Source organism: Anomalospiza imberbis, chromosome 2, assembly GCF_031753505.1.
Source record: "Anomalospiza imberbis isolate Cuckoo-Finch-1a 21T00152 chromosome 2, ASM3175350v1, whole genome shotgun sequence".
In the NCBI taxonomy this organism is placed as follows: domain Eukaryota; kingdom Metazoa; phylum Chordata; class Aves; order Passeriformes; family Viduidae; genus Anomalospiza; species Anomalospiza imberbis.
The window spans coordinates 99,435,970-99,459,765 of record NC_089682.1 but is presented as its reverse complement, the minus strand read 5'-3'; the positions used below and the strand labels follow the sequence as shown (position 1 = coordinate 99,459,765).

Below are 23,796 nucleotides of genomic sequence, written 5' to 3'. Positions count from 1 at the left end.
CTCAGTGAGATATAAATTTTAAAAAATGAAATCCAGTTGAAGTACCCAGATTCCCTGGGAGAATACAAGTCTAGCCAACCCAAGTCTAAATACATGTGGTAGTGATCACTGTATGCTGTTTCCAGTTTATCATAAAAAAATCATAGCAAAATTATTGTCATTCAAATTTAGGTTTTAATAAAGAAATGTTACAAATCTCCTTTATAATGAAGATGTTTGTTAGAAAAATTTAAAAAAAAATTTTTTTAAACTTCCTCTCTTTTTTTCCTGCTGTTATCAGGTATCTTAAATAAACATTACATTTATCAGTAAAGGCCACCAATGAAGAACAATACAGATCAGGTAGATTTAAGGGCTGTAATTCAAGTTTTACATTGGCCTGCTTTTAAAAATATTTAGGGTGGTAACTCTTTGCAGATCAGTCTCAGTGAAAAATTGTCTAAATGCCAAGATCACTTAACTCTTTAGACTTTCACTTTTATACTCTCTCTTTCCTTAGAGGTGCCTTCTTCATTTCATTTGCATACTCAATCTCACAGTTAAGCTAACACAGTCCTTAGAGGCTGCCTTCAATAGTTTTGATGTTTACTACTGGCAGAGTGTTATGAAGAAAAACATTTGAGTTATAGAGATTATAAGTTAACAGATATGAGTTACCAGCTTCGTGGGAAATACTTCACCCTTATAAAAAAAAAAAAAAAGGCAATATTGTTTAGCTTGATTTAGTATAGCTTTGGTGCGTTGAATAAATCATTTGCAGCTGGCTTAGCCCTGCACATGCTCTGGGGGTGAGGAACACATGCATGTTATCAATTCATTATTTATGCTGCAGTTCGTTACCACTTATGTGCTGGACAGCGACATCACTGTCTACTCTACATCTGAGGGTATAAGAGTAATGGCAAGAGATATCAAGCTGTTGGGAAGAAAGCAAAAGCTAGACTGTGGTTGGATTAACATTTGATTGCCTAAGCAGTAGAGCTTTGAAAGCATGGGAAAATTTGCCTAGTGAGCATGCTGGATTTTTTTTTAAAAAACATAAAGCCTGCCAACATTCCAAACCTAAGGGGGAAAAAAGAGCTTGTTGAGACCTTTAATTAAAGTAAATGGGGAAATCTCCCCTCCTTCTTCTAACAAAGGCATAAATATGCTATTTTCACTCTATGCTCAAACTGATTATTTTTCTCTACCCCCCAAAAAAAGGTAAGCAGGAAATTTTCACAAATATTTTTTAGTGTTCCAGTCCCTATTTACCTTTTTTTTTCACCAATTATGGTGAAGAGGAGAAAGTCTGTTCAAGAGAATACTGGCCTAGATTGTTTCAGAAGACAGTGTTTCCCAGAAATATGTACATGTACCAAGTGTTTACTAGTTGTTGTCAGTTTAGTCTGATTTGGAGGCAATATGAAGTTTTTCCCCATTCTTTGCTGTATGGATACAGGCTGCTGAAGTGACTGTACTAAGGATGCCCTCTACTGAGAAAAAAAGGATAGGAGTCTAAGTAGGAGAGCTACAGAGAATCTTCACCAGCTAGTACAAGTAATAAAAGACTGCTTGTTTTCAGGTGTAGAGAACATTAAGCTTTATTTCATTTTTCAATTTGAGAACAGTTCTGATAAGCGTGTGGACAGACTTGGCTACAGAATTACAAATTATAGCGATACCAGCAAATTAAACTGGGCCAGGGAAGGTTCCTGAGCAACTTGTCTTGATCATCAGTGTTGTTCAAATGCTGGAAGGGACTCCACACATCTTTGGATGATATCAATTAGCAGCTTCCTGAACAAATTGTAGGCATGACTTGGCAGTTGGCACAGGCCAATGTCCATCTTGAGTGGGGTGGAGTTGGCCGCCTCATCTTGGGTGGCTAAGGCACTTAAATACTCTAAATACACATTGCTCTGTACTAGCTGGAGTCATGTCAGAAAATGAGCCTTGGCAGATCTAAATTATCAGTCCAGATGAAGTCTTAGGAAACAGTGATACAGGGAGCTCTATAAGATCAGCTGCTTCTTGTAGATGGGGTAGATTATGCAGGGCAAATGCTAAGTGGTCCTGACAGAGGTTTGTCCGTACAGTTGTCAAAAACCTCTATGGACAGAGATCACATAATCACCACTGGCTGCTCATTTAATTGATAATCATACTTGGTTTCATTCAAATCTAACCTAAATACACCCTACAGCTATGTAAGGCAGCTATTTTCGTATCCCAATGGACTAAGGAAAGACTGTGTTTCTTTTCTCTTTGTAGTCACCATTTAAATATTTGGGATGACAATTGATAGTTTCAATGTTTTCTTCTTAAAGTTAAAAATAATCAATTATTTTAAAGTTTCTTGTGAGTCATGGTTGGCAGTTCTCTGACATCACACACGTATATGAAGTATTTAAGTCAACATATTGACCACTAACAGAGCATAAGAAAACTCAGCCAGTAAACTGATTTTTCATCCTCTGTTTTCAATGTACAGACATACCCAGCTCCTGAGGCTGAATCATCTCATGCAAAAACAGCTGACTGAGGTATGATGAGTATGTTCTGAAGATACTGATTTCTTACCACTGACAACAAAATTAGTCCAGGTTTACTAATTCCTAATGAAAGATTTACAGAGAGTTGCTAAAACAAGAGCTGAAGAAAGAGAGGTGATCTATTATTGTTAGTGCCAAAATGTCTATCAGCAAATCCTGAATTCTTGAAAACCACAACACCTGTGGCATGTTCCTGTAATAGCCACCACAGGCCCAAACAGAGACCAACAGCTTCCTGGAAATATGAATAATTTTATTCTTGCTTATATACTTTTCGGATCAATAGTTTTCTTGCAATCAGCTAGCACATGGGCTGCAGATATTTATGGGAAAGCAGGAAATTCTGTGTATGATGGACAGGAGGATGTGCTCATCACAATATTTTTTTTCAAAGGAGTCTCCTGAGGGACAAACAAGCATTCTGTTAGGATGTGGTCTATCTGGTCTTCATCTTATTATACACAGAGTGACATACAAAGTGTAAAGACACTACTGACCTGCTATGAATGCACCCTCAGAGTGACTGGCTTCATTGAGACCATTCTCAAAGAAGTATACAAATCACATCCTCCAACATTTTACCCTCTCTTAGCTATAAATAGGAGACAGATATATCTAGTCTTTCCAGGAGGTCTCTTCCTGGAGCCTGAATATCTTCTACAGTAATAAGGAAAACATTTGTAATGAAAAAAAAAAAATTTGTTTTTTCACCAGAAGGAATGCAATACTGGGAAAATTATTTTTTAAATTATGTTGCATATTAACACATGTATTATTTACCAAGTTTTCTCCACTCTTTCAAAAGGAAGCCCTCCTTTACTCCCAATTTCTCTGTCAAAAGTGACCTCTCTGTGTGAGGAGGTAGCCCAACAGTGCTTTTTCATTGACACAATCTGGGCACTCTTCTGAATCCCCTCCCTTTTCAAGGGTCTTTGAGGTTTTTTTCCATGTCTTTTGATCCCAGAAAGGATGGAGCCAGACAGGCAAATGCTTCCCATCACTTGGTGTCCTAGCCATTGTTATCTGAACTCCTTTGAAGCTGAGAACCTGATGCTCTTATCTGTGCCATTGTCTCACCTTTCCTGTTAACTTCTACAGCCTTTCCTTTTAGAGTTTGCTTTGCCTTCACAAAGCACTCAGACAGGCATCAGAGAAACCAAAAACACAAAGAGCTCCTGAAAGATTGCACATTTTTCCAGAATTGCCACAGAGGAAATTTTAGGGTGTGGAGTTTTTAAGAGAGTCTGTACAAAATATCACAAGAAAGTGATTTCTTGGTGTCTGTAACTAATCACATGGTGCATGTTGGATGGCATTTCCTGATTTCTCCATATGCCTGGAAGCTGCAACACAATGGCACGAGACTGCTGGTCCCCAGAGGCTGAGGCATCCTCCCACTAGGGCCAATGGTAACAAGGAGTCTTTAGATAAAGCTCAGGTATTTATAATTCTTTCTGTGGAAGGATATTCTGTAATCTAAAGTTCGTATGTCTAAAGACTGGATTGAAATCAATGCTGTGTTTTGATTTCTACAGTGCAGATTTTTCTGTACTGACATTCTCACCACGTGATGCACAAATCTTTAGACCTGGTGATGCAGCAAGGATCAAGACTTAAGTATATATTTTGGACAAATGAGTTTTAAGTTACATAATGAAGTGCTGAAATTAAGAGATTAGTGTCCTTTGCATCTCCCTAAAATCAGTGGAGAAAACTAGAGAGGCTCTCCAAAATACTGTCTAGAAAATCTGCCTCTCTCTCAAGTAGTATTTTGTTGTAATGCTAATACAAAAAAGTACAGGTATGGCATTATTTAAGGCAGAGTTAATATCTATTACTGATGTAAACAAGCCTTTAAGTATAGAAACATTTCTTAAGGCTGGAAAGAGAAGCAACAAATGCTTTGACATCTGGAACTGAAAATGAACAGTATATCCCTGTTAACACTTTTGGTATGCAAAAGAGGGAGCTATCAATATGAATTGTTCTGAAAAGGAAGACATCCTTAGGAAAATATATTGTCATAAATGAGAAGAAGAACTGGTTGTAATTGCTGGATTTTTTTTTTTTGTCTTAATAGCTTTCAGTTTTCTTTCAATGGCTTCACATAATAACTAAAAAAAAAGGACTTCCTAGTAACTTTTTGTAGTACTAGCATTTTCCTAGTGAAAGCTGCAATCTCAGCCTTTTCTGGTTAGGACTGGAACATACACAGAGAAATAACATCTCAGAAAAGAACCATATGAATATTCATATTTTTGTTTAGTAGAATAATAAAAAAGAACAGAGAATTGAAAAGTGAGAACAGTTCCAAAAGAAATAAATAATTAAGTTAAGATTTTGTTTTTGAAAAATAACCAACCAGGATTTTGAAAGCAGATTTTTTTGATTAACATAAAATATTTCAATTCCAAATGAAAGGTATTTTGATAGTTTAAATAATTTCACATCCTTTTTTTCTATCTTTTTTTTGGTTTGTTTAATTTAAGTCTTTGCTTAAATTAAAATATTGCTTCAAAATGAAAAATTAAAATGTAAGTGTAAATATACCCAAAAATCCATAGGTAGTGTCCTGATAAGTTCATCCCACAGATTAACATTACAACACTATATTGTAGGATTGTTTATCTTCTTTACAGTCTGTTTTAAACTCCAATGTCAGCAGTCTTTTGCCATATTTGTGAGACAGAAATGGACTTTCACTCTATGTTTCTAGAAAACCCTGCCTTAAAAAAATCCTATTGTATGTGTAGGACTCTGAATTACCACCATCCATGTGCTGTGACACAAGTCTCTTAATGGAGCTCTTTTGGACAGAGACAGGTGATTGATCAAAAGTGAAACATTTCTCAGAAATTTTATGACACTGACAAAGTTGTGAAGAAGCAGACATGGATTTCAGAACCTGCTGACTGTGAAAGTTTGCACCCAAAAGCTGACTGTTCCTCTCTTTTCGCTCGCCTTGCTTCCAGCCTTTTACCAGCACACATGGTAGATAAATGAACAACACTGTGAAACACATTATTGTCAGAGATCGGCGCCTATGCCCGGTGCCACAGGCTACAAATGCTGTGATCAGTGTGTACCCAGGAATGCTGCTCAGCTTTAGCCTCTCTGCAGAAGGCCATGTTCACTTTCCATACGTCACTAAGTTACTTCTGAGCACCTTGTGTTAGCATATATCCCTAAAACGCTACATGCTAAACGCACACTGACCAATAAGCCCAGAAAATCCCTGGCACTTTAAAGAAAAGCTAGGATTGCAATGCAGAGCATTACTTTGCAAAACTGTCCAAATGCCAGCAGGACTTCCATTGTTTAGACAAGAAGGATAGCAACAAAAGGACTACCTTAAATGACCTCTCTTAAGTGGAGTATTTGCTTACGTCACAGCAGAACAAGAGTAGATCTTGAAAGCCAGGGGAATATCATTAATTTGAAACTGAACAGATACACAGGCTAATACAAGGTCAGAAACAACAGCACTAATGCTGTAAGCAATATCCAAGCTAAAGAAATGAAAAATAAAAGTCAGACATGCTTCAAAGCTGGCTTTTTACCCACAAGGAGAATTTATACAATGGATGTGAGCAATATATTTGGAGATCAATATCATTCATTACGCTATGAGAGAAAGCTCTCCCCTCTTCAGTGTTAAACTAAAATCCCAACAGCATATGATCAAACCTGAATTTTTAGATTAGTCATTGCAAAGTTCCCTTTGTGTAAAATCAGAGGATGATTAATTTCATTTCAAATCAGACCCCAAATAAAGAAGACAAAAAAAAAATAGGCCATTGTAGAGGAAAGATGGATGTATTCACTTGTATAGACACAGAACAACCCACAAATGTAAAAAAAGATAATATGGTCTCCACAAAGTAAATTTTTTGAGACACATCATTGATGTAAAATATTTTTCTATCCTCAGAGACATCACAGCATGTGTATCTATATTACATGTTATCTTTTGGAAAAATAAGCCACCATCTGGGTTGTATCTGGTAACAAGTTTTTTGTACTGAAAATAAAGTAAACATTGTGATGGTAAGACAACTGCAAAGGTCTAAGTAAATAGGCTTTTTTTCCTTGAGGAAAGACAATTGAGGACCATAACCGGGGAATCTGAAGAGTTTTGGAAGGTGACAGCAATATTCTGCTAAAGAAAATTAACATTTCATAATAAACAAAATAGAAATTCCATCAAAAAGAACACTATATTGGGATAAGAAAATGGACTGCAGTAAGCTCGGGATCATCATGGCCTGCCTGACTGAACAGAGAAGGAACAGATATGAGTGTGACCATTCCACTTCAAAGCTGGGATTGAGATACAACAAAGAGATTATTGAATAGGAACAAAATTTAGTGTAGGAACCTCAATCCTTACTTGTCCACAGGTGACTCCACAGGCTGTGTTACTATAGCTCTCAGGTATCAGGAGAGGCTAAAGAGGAAATCAGTGATTTGTGCCTGACCTACCAAAAACTAAGCATTCAAAAAACAATTTCGTTTATGGTGTTTTGCTATAAATATGTACATGACTCTACCCGATAAAGTTGCAGGTAGCTGAAACTGCCATAGAAGTCCCAAGAATACACAGAGGAATAGTTTTCTTCCATTATGCCTGTATGACTTGGAAATTGAATGTCTTTAAAAACATCAATGACACAATAAAGGTTACAGAACAAAACAGGACTACAATGGATTTTGCAGTCAGAGCATGCACCTAGCAATGAGATAATGAGCAAAAGAGTAGTCTGAGAGAGCTCGGACTCTAGGCTGGAGAGGAAAAAGCTCGGAGACAGGGGGAGGTGGATCTTATCAAATGTGATCAAAGTATATACTGATATATTGATGAAGAAGAGGCAGCCAGACTCTTCTCAGTGGTGCTCAATGACAGAACATGTGCCAATGGGCAGAGGTTAACACACCTGAAATTCCATTTGAAAGCAAGAAAAAAGTCTTTTTCACTCTGAAGTTGATCAAACACTGGAATAGGTGGTCCAGAGTGATTGTGGAGTTTCCTTGAAGATATTCAAAACCTGACTGGGCATTTTCCTGGCCAGTTTGCTCTAGGTGACTGTATTTGAGTAGAGAGGTTGGACTAGATCATAGAATCATAGAATATGCCCATTTGGGAGGAACTGATTATAATCATTGAATTCAACCCCTGGTCCTGCACACCACCATCCTCAAGAGTCACACCACGTGCCTGAGAGCATTGTCCAAACGCTTCTTGAACTTTATCAGGCTGGTGCTGCAACCACTTATCTGGGGAGCCCGTTCCAGAGCCCAGCAATCCTCTGGGTGAAGAACATTTCAATATCCAACAGAAACCTCCCCTGACACAGCTTCAGGTCATTTGCTCAAGTTCTGTCACTGGGCACCACAGAGAGGAGATCAGTGTCTGCCCCTCCTCTTCCCCTCACAAGTTGTAATTGCAATGAGGTCTCCCCTCAGTCTCCCTTTCTCCAGGCCGAACAGACCAAGTGACCTCAGTTACTCCTCATACAGCTTCCCCTCAAGGCCCTTCACCATCCTCATGGCCATCCTTTGTGCACTCTCTAATAATTTAATGTCTTTTTTATATTGCTGCACCCTAAACTGCACACAATGTTCAAGATGGGGCCGCCCCAGTGCAGAGCCGAGTGGGACAATCCCCTCCCTTGCCTGGCTGGTGATGTTGTGTCTGATGCACCCCAGGACATGGTTGACCCTTCTGGCTGCCAGGGCACTGCTGACTCACCTTTAGTTTTCCATCAACAATGATCTCAAGGGCTCCCTTCCACCCTAAACCACTTGTGTGATCCTGTCTCACTTTGAAATGGAGCGAGCAAGCAGTTAAGCTGTGTGCACAATCAGGAGTTTCACAGGGCCCTCAGTCCCTTTCTTTGTCACAACAGTGTAGATGAAACCATTTTACAAACAGCCTTTCTCCATAGTCCAGGAAGGAAGGCTATGAATGGCAGTGAGCTAGTTGCCCAGAAAAGCAACTAAAGGCAACAGCTCCAAGTCCAGAGATGACATAACTTGAACTAATGCAATTACAACTGCCTGGCACATGGCACATCAAGACACATCTAAATGGCAGATGGATGTTTGCCACAAAGTTTCCTGCTCATGCCATGGGACCTGCTGGAGCTTAATCTTTATATTTCAACTTTTTTAAAAGTTACCTGCAGTAACTTTGTAACTCCTTTGGTAAGTTTCCCTTGCAAGACCCAGCGATGTGAGAGGTCACCTTCTTTTTAATTATGGCTGCTACTTTTCTTTCTACCACGAGGCCGGTATGAGGATAAAGCCATGACAGGCAAAGGATGTGTGCTGCAGAAATATTGGGTCACCCCTGCACATTCAGAATAGTCCACAAGTGATTAAGTCCTTCCTTTTACTCTGTTTATCCACACATCTTCCATTTGGATTTCCCAAAAAAGGATAGTGGAAATCCTCTATTAACCTGGCTATTTGGTTTGTACTTCCTATCCATCCGGCAAATGTGTGCAAAATCCAAAATCACACATACCACAGGCTACCTCTTCTTCCAGGGGAATATGTAGAAAGGGAACCCAGGTCATTTACAAATTTGTTGAATAATCAATTATAATTTACTAGTTATTGTTATTTTTGTATTTCATTAGGAATAACAGCTTTGAGGGAGAAGGAATGTAGCAAATATATTTATAATACAGTAGAATCATAATTTCCACTGCCAGTGGAACAGCTTAAAAACCCTTTTCAAGAAGGAGTGACCAATTCACTTTCAAAGAACTTAAATTGTTCATTATTCTCCATCTAGTGACCCAGAATTTTATTGATCTGTCAGTACACTGCACCATTCTGGGCTATTTTTCAACTAAATGGCCAGTTAAAGCTTTCGTACTCACTGAATTTTTTCTAATAGGAGCTGAATTGGAAATTCCCAAGCTTCTTCCTGTGACCAGAGAGCCACAAGTACTTCTTTTTTTCCTTTTCTTTCCCCGGATCACAAAGTTTTCAGCGCTCTTAGAAGAAAATCAGTACTGTCTTGATGAAAACATGAGATGATGCCTGCTAGTGTATAATAGCTTTACAGTGTGAGCTAGTCAAGGGTTCACACTGTAAAGTTATTACATTGAACAAGTTGAAAGCACTTATAAGAATGGAGGTAGACTTGAACTTTATTAGTCCATGCTGTTTGCAAGAAGAAAATTATTCTGATGTTTCAAAGAGACTGGGACTGGAAAGAGTGGGGAAAAGTCAAGACAAACTTTCACATGAGTTTTAGTTTGATTTTTCTTTCCAGAATCAAATAATGGAAATTGAAGCTTTTTTCTGAAGGAAGATTTTCTGCAATTAAGTTGGATGAAACAGTCCTTATAAGAAAAGTAAAAATAAAAAAGGGATTTAAATCTCCAAAATGTAGAGAATAGTATTCATGAAGGTTTTACTGAATTGCACAATCTAACCCCATCAGCATCAGATTTAATCAGCATTATTACTATTTATTTTTTCAGTTATCATAAAAAAGGACAGAAAATGCTTGAGATGTTTTAGAGAGCAAGCACAACTAGGCAGTTATTAACCAATGTTATTGTGTCTAAAACTGAGCTGAAAATAAATATGCTTATATATGCTTATAAAGAAAATTCTGTGTTGGAGCTGTTAGTGTATAGCTTGTAGACTTCAGTACCAAGTGTAATAACCAATCCGTAACAGAAGAAACAATGAGTATGTATATTTGTAGAGCTATAGGAATGTTTTTAATTCAATCTGACTAGACTGTATCAGAAATACCCTCAGACAGGATGTTTTCCAAGTTATTTATAAGCCCATGTGTTGATGACTTATTTTAGTCAAGCAGGTGAGATGCTATAATTCAGGGAAAAACAAATTAAATATTTATGGTGTCTTGCACCAACTAATCCAAGTGAAAAAAGATAAAGGGAACAGTCAGCAATTTCACAATTTGAGGTGAGAATAGAGTTTATGTGAACAGTAAATATCTTGAAAGGGAAATTCTGGATTCTCAATTCTGGTTATTTGAATTGTGGATTTGTGTTTCTGATTTAATTAAGGTTTAGACTGTAGATTAAGATCCAGTGCAGTGCAAGACTACCCAGTGAGTGCAGTTAGCAGAGAATCAGTCTTCTCACTGGTTGAATTTTAAAGAACTTTGCAAAGCAAATGTACCTTCCAGGTAACGTTTTCTATTTCTCTGCTCACACTTTAGAGATGCAAGTCTAAGCACTTATATTTAGGGTAGGAGTTCAAAGTACTGTTTTGATGGGCTAGAAATTACTTTTTCAGCTTTTTGTGGCATGCATTAAAGAAGAAAATATCCATGTAGTATAGGAGGAATGTAAAGAGTTATGATAAAGACCAGTGAAGTACCTAGTGCACGCTGTATATTAATGCCCAATTTTATGCAAGAAACATAGTTTTGACAGTGGACAATGAAGTTTATGAAACCATTAATGTGAATTAATGCTGAAACTTCTGTATATAAGACAAACCATCCCTGGTACAGGCTCAGAAATGACCTTCCCCAACAGTTCAGTTTCCTGTACAACAGAAGTTTGAGGGAAGCAGCCCCTTTGTACTTGGGACATAGCTGCAATCACGAACAGGTCAAACCAAACATAAAATCTATTTGCAGAAACTTATGGAACTTGACCAAGAATCTTTGAGAAAGAGTATTTCCTAACTCAAGAAATATGGAAGTTGAAGAGAACATACTTCAATTTTCTTCCTAGCTTGTGGCTACCCAACTTTCTCTGAGAAGTCACTGTCAAGTAAATATTGATAGCTCTCCAAGAAACTCCAAATTTACTGTACATTTGACTTCTGAACAAGATAATGGGCTAATGGGAACTGGAGGAGTGGATAGACCATAATCTGTGTCAAGTGACAGAGCACAGCAGCTATCACTGGATCAAACAGGGTCTGCCCCAAAATCATGCTTTGGGATGTATTGGGGAAATCAGTAGCAGGTAGCTGATCTATGCCATAGTATTTCTCATGGAGAGGGAAGCTCTAGGGTACTGTAGACCCCGGTGACTGGGTGACATGAGGCAAGGGGTGGCAGAGGAGCTAATGGAATTCTGCAGGACCTTACCTTTCCTCATCCTCACCCCAGATACAACTGCATCAGAAATAGTGGTTATAAATTTCGAGGGAGAGGCCAATGTAGCAAGTGTATTTCTTTGTTCACAGGAGAGAGAAAACTGGGTAAAGAACTTTAGTACTCTTCTTTGTGTGTGTGTGTGTGTGTGTGTGTGTGTGTGTGTGTGTATTTGTTGATGTCTAAGGTCTGCAATGCATGAACTGTTAACATATAAAGTCACTGCCAAGGAATATTTTTACTGTCCATTAAATTTGGTAAATCTGTATTCTGCCTTCATCTGTTATTATTTGCCTTTTATTTTCTTCAACTTCTACAGAATTAGTGATTTGGGTCTGTTATAAAGGTGCCATTTATCATTTTGAGCATCTTCATGTGCTTCAGTCCTGTGGGATGACTGCTCCCTAGTTAAGCTTCTGTGTTCATTTACTGAGGTCAAAGAAGTTCCAGTCATATTCACATCCCAGTGTTCATTAACAGTCAAATATTTGGATTTAGCCCTTAGGGCTGGAAGGCGATGGACACCTGCTGTTTGAGACATTTCCAATGTTTACCCAGGAAATGAAAATGAAATGCAAAGTTTTATGGGGGGAAGATGTTATATGTTTTGTTTGTCTCCACAAGGAGCTCAAACAGGTTAATCTACCTGCTGCTGTTTGGTGAAAATGGGAAGATCAATTCCTACAGTTCCTTTGTCATTATTGCAGTTTTATGAATGTGCTGTCATTGCAGTTTTATGAATATGTTGTCATTTAAGGAGTTTATTCTTTTTACCTACAGACAAATATATCACAGTCTTACGTGTGAATGATTTATTTGGTTTGGGATAAGAACATAAGCACAATTATTTTCCTAAGGACAGTATTGGCTACAATAAATTCTGTGGAAGAAGTGTTGAATTTAGGAGTATTTCCACCTTGATTGATACTTGTCTCTTTTTAAAAAATTTATTTATTCAGCTTTCTTGTGAATAAATCCTAGAATCTTTATTATCAAAAATTATATTTACATTTTTTATATTTTGCAAATAAATGCAAAAATGTCTACTCCTTCAGGCAAGTCTTAGATGGTAGGAAATTATCTCAGTGTTCTCTCTGTGAAGTTTTCTCTACTCAAACACCTACTGCTATAAAACCTAAGAACAAAATTTTCCATTAGAAGTCAATAAAATTGTCTAACAAGGCTGTCCTAGATCATACTGGAACTCCTTGAATTCTCATCTTTCATGTCCAATTGAAAATAGGAATAAAGCACAATATTTCCATTATTTTTTAAAAATGGAAGTGTGAGCTATTTCTGTGCTTTACTGCCTACCAGTTTAGCTGTCATTGATCCTTTGCTGTGGCTGATTTGCTGTCATGTTCTATTTGAAGTCACCTGCAGCCCTAAAAAGCTGCCAGACACTGCTAAAAAGACAGCACAAAAAGGCTTTGCACACATTTTGTCCTATTGTTTTGAAAAGCTTTCTGTTTAAGAATATGCTTTAGGTAAGATTTTTTTAGAAATTGATAGTGCCACCAATCATTTCTGTCATTTGTCAAATTAATCATCAATAACTTTCCATATTGGTTTGTCACATTTCAATGACTGAGCAGTTTTGAGGCAGAAAGTCATTCTAAAACACTATTTTTTTCTTTTTGTCCAAGTGCAAGGAACTGAATCAGGAATGGATTTCCAGAGACAGACCAGACATGGCACTGAGCTGATCTCCTTCCTTCTGGGGGCCATGCTTGCAAAGCTGAGTTGTGCACACCCAGGCACAGAGTGCAAGAGAGAGAAACAGACCTACACCTTCCATTTTCTTTCCTCCTCCAAATACCATGGCACATGATTTGTTTGTGGACCAGAACACAGACAGACCGAGGAGTCTGACATAGACTAAGTCCTCCTTATTACAGTTATTTAAACCCAGTCTTTTGTAAAGAAGAGAGTAATGTTCTCCATCCTGCACCTAGTACAGATCTGATGTGGTAGACCTATGATGAAAATGGTGAGGAGAAAAATAGGATGTGAGGTTTTGCTTCAATTCTTTCTATCTGGTGTCTTCAATGATATCTCATTGAAGGCATAAGGTAAGAAACAAGAGGGATTATTGTGAACTTTATCCCACAGAGTCAGAAGGATGTTTACTTCCACTTATCTGGTGGCTACCTATGAGATATTTCTCAATATCTGTCTGGAAGCAAACACACCTTTTTATGAGGTCTTTGTCACCTCACTCTGCATTTATACTCAGTCTCCATGGAGCCTGAGAAGCAAACGGATGTGAGCAGTCTTGACCAACAGCTGAGTTAAACAAAGATGTCAAAGCAGGAAGACAGCATTCTTAGTAAAAAATTGAGAAACTAAAAGAGAAAGAATAGACACCTACAATCCTGATTCCCAAGTCAGTTTTGGTTGTTTATCCACTGATAATCTAATAGAAAGGAGATGTACACTGCAGTTAGCTGAGTCCAGCTGGGTTCCAATAAAAGCTCTAAGGGCTCCACAGGCTGTTTGGATGAAAGATGCTAAAGAGCATTTCTGTTCTGTTGTCAATTTTCTGTCAGTGTGCTAACCACTCAGCATCTCCCTCCTCCTGTCAGCATGTGAGACACTGTGCTAACCAGCAGCACATGGGTATTGTCATTGAGTCAAACGAAAGTAATCAGTGGTTTGATGAAATCACATTTTTCATTTTCTTCTCCAAGGGGCTTGGGCAGTGTTTGAGTGCCTGTCCTCCTCATCTTGAATCCCAAACTGCTTTAGATGACAGACAGACACTCATTTCCTAGCAACAGCAATCTGAGAGTTCAAAGGTGAATCAAAAGAGGAGAATGATGATTTCAAAGAGGTAAGGTTTAATGGCTTAGTGAATTTTAGATGTCTACAGGATTAATCAAAACTGGAAATTGAGTGACTTTTAGGAATGTAAGTCACAGCATAGGCAGGGTTTTGCAGACTGAATCCCACTCAACATTTTTATCATCTGACACCTTAAATGAAGCAATTCAATCACCTACATCAATAGGCTGACTACTTTGTTCTTCCACCTTCTGAGTCTCCTTAACAGAGAGTTTTCACCAGCTTTTGAGCTTAGAAATGCATTTGAAAATGCCAAAATAGATTTTCTGCAACTGCATTTACAGATCACAGTTTAACAGTCTGGGCCTTCAACATTTAGAATGTAGCCAGTATATAAACAGTATAATTGTTTCTTTTCCCATGATGGTGAACCTGTGATTATTTCGAAGTCCCCACCCGACTCTGAATGGAGTCACTGTGAAGCATTACCTCTGAATTTGACAACAGCATTCACCTTACCTGACACAGTTTGGTGCTGTTGCAATAGCTGATAACACACAAGAGCAGGAGAGAGGAGATGAGGGGGAGAAAGACATCCCAGGGAATGAGCAGCAAGTGCTTGCACAAACCTTTCTTGCAGTTCAAGAATGTAACGTGAGGTAAATGGTCAAACTGCAGACATACTGTATGCAGCAGGAGCCAAAGGCTGCTCCCCAGATTGGCAGCCCCAGAAACCATCAGCACCGGATCCTCTCAGCAATTACCAGCTTGGAAATGTCCTTCCACTGATTGTGATGGACATAAACCAGCTGAGTCTCAATAGTGAGAGAACAGAGGGAGGAAGAGCCAGACAGCAGGACACAAACAGCACCAAACACTGGGACCAGCTGCAGCCTTCAGGTCACACTTCCATATCAACAAAAAAATGTTATTTAATATTTTCCAAATACTGAAGTAATTCATCACAAGGTATAAGTGGATCTATAGTGTCTGAGATTGCTGGTTGAAGATTAACTGCATGTATCACATTTCCAGTGCAGCAACTTAAATGGGAAACAAAATAGCCTGAACCTCATAGGCAAGGCACTTATTCATTCTCTGCAGTAGCAGGGTTCCCATGCTGGCCAGCCTCAGCCACGTCATTTAGGAAATTTTCATGCCAGAACATTTGTATGCATGAAGGACGGTGCTAAAGCAGGACAGTGCCAGCCTGTCGGAATTCAGCTGATGTGAGAGTCTGATCAAATGTATGCAGCTGCCTTCATCTAATCTAGAGCCTGTATAGGACAAAATTACTGTGAATCACCAACTGAGACAGGAAGAGCTTGATTATTATTTAAACGTGGAGACAAACTGGCAATGAATGGATCACGACTGGAGGGTGCCTCTAAAAATATCTACCTTCCCCTGCAGACAGTCCTCAAATGGACAGCAGGCTTTGCGCCTGTCAGAGGTGGTGCTTCCAGAGAGGCAGAGTCACAGCAAGCTGCCTGCACTCATACACTGCACTTGCTTCACACAGCTTCAAGATTTTATAACAGAACAAAGACCTTTAACATACACAGCACAGAGGGAAGTCCCACATGAACCTTATAAAGAGGTGGAATTGTGCCACATATCCCAAAGTGTAGATGAAAATAAAAGAGTTTGGAAGTGGCTGTTAATTTCTCACTTATTACTTTTTAGCACATCTTAATCTATATCTGCGACAATTGTATCTAAAAAACCCTAATAAATAATAATTCAACCCAGAGTCATCCAACAATGGTAATGGCTGACTTTTCTGTTCCCTGACTTCTGACTATCTGCACGGCAGTTGGACTCCAGCACTGCTGACATGGCCTCAAGTCATGAGCAGTGCTCAGGTAGCAACTGTGGAACAAGACAGTTCTGACAGAAACTGCAATGCTGTCCCTTGTATTGTCCCTTCAGAACAGTCACTTCCCTGGAACACTGATTAAATGCAGCACTTGTATGTCACAGTACCAGCTTTTCTGCCAGAGCTCAGGAATGGGTTCATGTGCCCTACTGCAGGTGTCCAAATCTTAGATGGACAAATCTGAATACAGTAAACAGAAAGAGGAAAAAAATCCCTCAGGGTTTAAGGAAAACCTCTCATCTGACCCCAAAAAATTCTTTTCCCCACCAATGTTCCTTCAGCAAATTCTAAAATAATGATTTTCTACTGAGAATAAAGTTCAGTGCTGACAGTTTGAAAGTCCAGTACAGCTTTTTCCTCTGTACACATCCTGTCAGCTGGAAAAGCACTGCCGGAATAATTTGCTTAGAATGAAGAGTGAGAAGGACATGCCTGTTCTGGTTTTCAATTTTTTTAAATTATTTTTAAGAGCTCTCTCATTTTTCCAAGAGCAGTACCAAGGCTTGTCAATACACATCTATCTGAAACTGAAACTCTAATAAGCAAGAACTGATGGATATGTAGCCAGCAAAATTCAAGTTCCCTTCTGATAAAATTCCATCTTTCAATGGCTCTTTTAAGAGTTAGCTTTGCACTAGAGTGAAGGAGAGGCGGCAAGGAACATTCCCTGGTGTTTTGTCAAACAAAACAACTTCACTGGCAATATGGCTTGTTTGAATTCAGTTTCATGCAAATTTGAACTAAGCATGCCCCTTTTTTTCCTAAGAAACAGTCAGCATTGTCCTGCATTTTTATACTACCCATCATAGTTAATAACACTCTCTCAGGGTGCCCAGCTGTATTTAGCAGAAGCCAGTTCAAACCCGGCACAGAAAAATTGTGCCCTAGAAGTCAGATATATTAATTAGTTAATAAGTGAAGGGCTGAAGCAACAAGCTTGACAAGAAACTTCCAAGTGATGTTGTCAGGACAGGGACTCATCTCAGCATGATCCCAGCAAGAGAAACCACCAGGGAGAGAGAAAATTCTCTGCCTAACAAGTAAGGGTTGGCCATAGCCAAGGCTTTCGTCACGACAAGAGAGGAGCAGAGCAAAGCAGGACTTTGCCCTGCCTGGAGGAGATGTGAACTTCTGATCATTTAAAAAAAAGGAGGATGACTGACAACTGATGAAATCAATTTCCTTTATCAGAGCTGGAGGTCTCACAATTAGCAAAGCTCAGGGCAATTACAGGACTTTCTTTCCTTCTAGGTTTTGTGGGTTTGTTTAGGCATTACTTTATTACATTGCTGCATTACTTTTCAGTCTGAAATTACTTTCTGGCTGTGTGCTGAGATCTCTGCTCTTCAAGCTGATCCACGAAGTCAGACTAGATAAGTTTCTGCACAGTGAAGGGGCTGCTCTGGGGATAGGGCTCCCCAAGATGAGGGTGTTGAAGATGCCATGGTGCCAAGTGACAGTGGAGGCAGCCGGCTCCTACCCAGAAAAACATGTGCCAGGGAAAGAAAGGGTTAACCCTTGAACTCAACAAGGCAAGAGACAATTTTGTTAACTGACAAACAAAAGGAAGAAGGGATTGATTTTAACACCCCTGACTTGTAAGAATGCAGAACAGCACTGCACAGAATTAGCAGCAGCTCTAAAAGAGGTAAGAAAACCTGTCCTGGGGAAACATGTTACAAGATTTGGTACTGTCCTTCCTGTTCAGGCTTTCCCATGAAAAAATAAAACCAACATAAGTTGATCTTGATTTGTTTGGGGTTTTTTAAAGAAAGAGGGATAAACAGGTGATGTGAAATTCTATGTAATTCACATATTTCATCACTTTGAAATATGCAACATTGTTTGTGCTGTTTGTGTTGGTAATGTGTCCTTCCAGCATCACCTCAGAGGTGGAACCAAGCTGTGTACACATGTCACAGGAGCCAGTCCCATGTGTCCCTGCACACACACAACCCTCCTCCCCATTTCTAGTCAAACACAACTGGCAAAAGGTCTGAAGAGAACACACAATTACGGAGCTGAAATGTCCTTGTTTGCAGTGAGGCAGCAGTGAGGCAGCATGTCCATGCTCAGCTCCACCAGGAGATTTCACCACTCCTAAACCCACTACTGAAGCTGGGAAGCCACATCTTTACTTCAAAGCTGAATAACCCTCCTTCTTTCCTTTTGAGACATGGACTTCTAACCAATAACACAGTATTTAAGGCTCAGTTCTGCTTTTTGGGAAGTGGAGGAGAGCAGGAGCAAAAGGAAAGGAAGCTCTGCCTTGCCTCCAACATGTTCAGTTCATGCCACTGTCAAAACTCTGCATGGAGACACAGGTGAGCCCAGCTCACTTGGCAAGTAATTTGCATGTGCCTGTATGGGGTGATGCAGTGTCTAAACACCTGCTTTTTCTCCTGAATCCACACCACAGCCTTTCTGGTTTCTTGTCCCCACAAGAAAATATGTGAATAAAATACCTCCTTGTTCTATATAAATACATGAAAGACAAAAGATGCTTGGACTCCATAATAAGGGAATCATCCTTTTATTCGGCAAGAATTATTTTAGCAAAAAGCATCTGACTGCTACCAATTTTAAGATTTTTCTTAAGTGCCAAAATGTGCGTACAAATGCATGTGAAGAGAAAAGCTGATACACTCCGTTCTTTAAAAAGGACAGGTCCTTCTCTGTGCTGATTTTTTAAAAAGTCCTTAAAAAACAATAACCTGCCCTTCGCCACCACCACCACCACCCCCCAGACTCTTATCCAGAGGCTCTGCCATGTGCCTAACTAATCAAAGTGTTGTGTTATGATTGCCATGGAGACTGCAATCCAGCAGCTGCCTTGACATTTCATCTTCAGCTGCTTTCAAAATGCTTTCTTTTTGCCAAGGAAAACTTTTCACTATTATTAATTTTTTTACTACACACTGTTCCCTCCACTTCAAAAGAAACATTTAGGAAAAAATCAGGGGAAACTGCCTCAGTTCTAACAACATATTTCGCTAATTGCTTTTGTTCTCCTCTCAAGCAATTTTAAAGGTTTCTGAGGCTTTAAACTAAAAAGCTTATGCTTTATTTTGCAGATCAACTGATAACTGTGCACTACCGTGTAGGGTCACCACAGGTGGCCAGGAGCAACCTCCAATCCCCAGGTGCAAGGGCAGCTGCCCAACCCTACCCAGCCTCCTAAGGCACACACCAAACCTATCCTCACCCTCCAAGACACCCAAATACAGCTATCTCACTTTGTTGTTTCCCAGTTGTACTGCTCACTCACCCATCAGTGCTTTCATCTCACACTTCTGGAACTCCAAGGCTGTTGCTACTTCTCCTGCCTTTTGAGGAGGTGAGGAGATAAGACAGTAGACAATACAACTAAACATGTCAGTTTCTTCCTGCCCTAAAAGAAGGAAGGTTGTGCATTGTAAAGTATCTGGTTGGTGTGGAAGCCCCCAGGAAAGGTTTTGGGAGAGCCAGAGAGGGTGCAGTGGTGGAAGACCATAATCCCCTATTTGTGGCATAGCCATAGGGTTTAGCATCTGAAGTGGCTACGTTTCATGTACAGACAGGGATAAGAAAGCACCGCACAGATTTTAAGGACATACAGAAGAGCTCTGCTAACTGATGAATCATTTCACTGCTATTCATTTCACAAACAAGTATTTTTTAATTAACTAAGCTGGTTGCCCTCTTTCTTTTCCAAAGGAGGGGAGGTCATACCTTTACTTTGAGCAGCCTGGGACATAGGAGAAAGAAACTTCCATGCAGCCTTTCAAAGCACTTGCCCTCAAAGATGTTTTCCTATCCTAGCCTACACTTGAGGATGTCTCAGATAGATTGGTGCCAAGAAGGTGTGGCTGGAAACATGCAGGGGCATGGATTTGTGCACAGGACATATTGAAAAGAGATTGGTTCAAAACCCCAGTGGATTGGATCATCTGCAGCTTGGCCAAGGTAAGAGACACATGATATGTGTGTGTGTGTACGTGTGTGTATGTTAAAAGGATTTTGACAACAGTAACAATAAGGTAAAAACTCTGAGTCATTTGGGCTGAGGAAGAGTAAGGTTTAAAATGAAAGCTTCAAACCACTTTTTAAACAATTTTTCTTTAATTATAAGATATGATGAAAAATTCAAATTAAAAACCTTTATCTGAAAAGCATGTATGCTTACCAGGAGGAAGAAGGAAAACACCTTCAGAAGCAGTCAGCTTCCTGTCTTATGTTTTTGAAGTCAAGCTGATGGCTCACAGAACGGATCTCAAATATGTATATATAATCCCCACAGCTAAAAGTCGTCTATTTTAAAAGACAAGTGTTTGCTCACCCAAGGAACATTGTACTCAAGCTTCAGACTTTGCGATCCATATGGATTTCATCAACTTGTTTGCCAGGAATTTAAGAAAAACAAACTTTATTCATGTTCCTTAGAGAAATGAATCCACTTCATGGTCTGCTCAAAAAGAAATACAGCTTCGGGAAAAAAAAAAAAAAAAGAAGCCCAGGGCATTCCTGGAACTGGAAGGTCAGAGAGCCAAATAACAGATCCACTTAACATGAGAAATGAGAGACTTGAAGTGGCATCATTATCAGCACTGGAAATACATGGCTCCAGCTTAGAAAGTGATTTCATGTCACATCCCATAAAGGACCCCCAAACATGAAGTGCTTTCACAAGCCCTTCTAGAACCAGGCACTGCCACTACTCTGAGAGCAGCATTTACCATCAGCCTAAAGATGGGGTATATAGTCCACTAGAAGCACGCGTGCCTGGAGGCTTAACTTGAGGAGCTAAAGTTAGATGAGACCTATTCCATATTGCCCTGTAACATGCCTTGGTGTATTTGTTTGTGTGTAAAGAATTTAGTTGTATAGCCCTAGGTTAGTTTTTTTTGATAAAAACCTGTGAACCTCTACATAATTGATCAGTATTTTGTTTTCTGTATCACAAAAAACAGGTAGTTTCCACAAGATGTGTTAAGATACATTGCTGCTGCAAAAAGAGGTGTTTATCTCCAATGACGCTTGCTTTAACAGTACAGTCTAATGCAGGAAATATAAATTCTGATTCATTCTTAAAGCAAATAATTATTCAGATTAATCTCTATACTACCCAAATTTAGATAGGCAACCTAAAATTAATGCAGTGCAAATCTTTAGGGTTGCAATATTATAGTATGGTATCTCACCAGCTTTTAAAGAGAGCTGTAGTTCTGCTCCGCAAGTGGTTTGTTACATTGAATTAATGTTGCATTAGAACCCTTTCAGTAAGTCAAATCACATTAGCCACTCATATAGCATTCTTGGCAAGCATCAAAAAACATTTTTAATACTTGGGAACTGCGAGATTGAGCCAGACATTGATCTGATGTTTAAAACAGGACTAGGCACCTTAAGTCAAAATTGCAGCAGAGGGAAAAAAACCCTGAAAACTATTTACGTTCTTAAGTTAGAAGGCACCTACTATTGAAAAATGTTTCTTCATACCCCTGCATCCTTTATATTTAGCCTCATTTAGAATAATTTAGCCTTTCCTTCACATGTTACTGTGAAAAATAACTTGTGAAACCACAATTATTCTTCAAACAATACTGAGAAATAGTCCATAGCTGATCTGTTCTTAGAAAAGGAACCTGATCTATTTCAATTGTGCATGTGGGACCTGCACAGCCTGGTGCTGGCAGGGAGGGAGGGACTGTCCCCTTCTGTCCCCAGCTGTAAGGGCCTCAGCAGCATTTCCTCCATCCCTTTCTCTGAGCAGCGTAAAGGGACCAAATCACATGAACAAATCCATGGTTACCCCTGTTTAGCATTCAGATGATGACACTTGGCTTGCTGTTCTCACGGCAACAACCTCCCTCAGATGCATTCAGCCTCTTGGCTCTCCACCTTTCAGCAAGTCTTCAGGTGGCTCATGGCTAGACACTAAGAAAGTGAAAAGTCCTACATGTCATGGGTTAATTTTTATGCCAATGATGACTGTAGCTGTTTACTTTTTAAACAAATGTCTGATATACAGTGCAATGGCTGAGTGCACAGCCAAAACCAGACCACAGGAAATCTCTCTGACAGTCAGGATGGCAGAATTTTTAGCATGGGTCTGCATTATGTTTTGTTTTTTTTTTTAAATTAAAAATAAAAAGGTTGTGAGATCTCAAGGAGAAAAGCGGATGCTACAGAAAAAACCAAAACCACAATTGGCCGGTTTCTAAGAAGAGACATCTCTGAATAGCACAGGCATAAGTAACTTTTTCCATTTTATCTGAAGGATTATTGTGGCTTTTCACCCCAGTTTATTTCAGCGGAAGTAAAGATGACTCTGTAATACCAAGCAAATAAACCAGCCTAATATAAAATGTTCACTATGATAAGAAAGCACACTAGGTTATTTATTGCTGTATTTTTTATATTTTGTTTCTGTTCTCCTTTGATCTGTGCTAACACAGGCATTAAACTGACAGCTTAGGGTCACAATACACACCAGGATATTGAAAGGCGGTCATGTATAAGGGAGTATCAAATTGTTCATTTAGAGAATGTTACAAGTTTTAGTTAATCAGTTCTCTGGGGTCTAGCTCCATCCATAAAGATAAAATGTTTACTGGCTTTTTAAAAAATTATTAGATTGAGAAACTGTGTGCTCCTGGTTTTTTAAGGTGTAAACATCTGCAGCAGATACAGGGGTTCATTCTACTTCCAGTTACAGTGGTGTAACAAGAGTTGCTTCACAGACGGCAGAGGAATTTCAGCAGTAAATGAAAAAAGAATAAGGCTCATTGTGCTTTTAATTTTGTTTCATGTAGGCAAGAGGGGAGAAAATTGATTTTAGTCCCAGCCTTTTTTTTCTCATACATGTCACTGATGCATTTTCAACCCTTGGAGAATTGGTGAATGTGGGAATACAGGCTCTAATACAAAACACTTGGCCTGTTTTCAGTTCCTAACACATACTCCAGAGTTCATGTTATGGTTATCAGAAAGAATCTATGAAAAATGAAGCTGCACACAACTGCAGACCATCAGCGTGGCTTAACCCCGTCAGGCGGGGATGAAGCAGGAAGTGCTCTGTGACACTGACTGGCAGAAATACAAACTGATGAAGAAAACACACGGCAGGAAAGAGGGTCTTAGATGGTGAGTTAGAGCCAGGGACATTAACTACAACTATACTCTGCCAGGGCCAAGATCAGAGGAGCTTGACATACTTGTTAAAGATTTCATCAAAAGGATTAGTTCCAGCAGCTTTTTTTAACCTTTCCTACAGCACAATTTACCCAAAGGTGGCCGAGGGCAACAAGGGCTGCCCTGTGAGATAACATTTTTAATTGTACAAATGCCATTCTTGATGTCATAATCCTGAGGTTTATGCAGTTGCAGGTCCTGAACAGATGTGGTGTCGGCTGCCCTGTCGTACAGAGAGGTGGCCATGCAGGCAGTGAAAATGGCCACAGCTCAGAACGAGTTCAGCTACTGCCCTGAGCGTTTTCCTACACTTTCCCTCTGTA

The 23,796-nt window shown here is 39.3% G+C and overlaps 1 long non-coding RNA gene across 1 annotated transcript; it reads left to right on the top strand.

Annotated features, from left to right (window-relative positions):
• Positions 1 to 19,046: 19,046 nt before the first annotated feature.
• Positions 19,047 to 23,303, top strand: LOC137469557 (uncharacterized). Its single transcript, XR_010996583.1, has 2 exons — positions 19,047 to 20,245; positions 20,469 to 23,303. It is a non-coding gene; the product is annotated as an uncharacterized lncRNA (long non-coding RNA).
• The last annotated feature ends 493 nt before the right edge of the window (positions 23,304 to 23,796 follow it).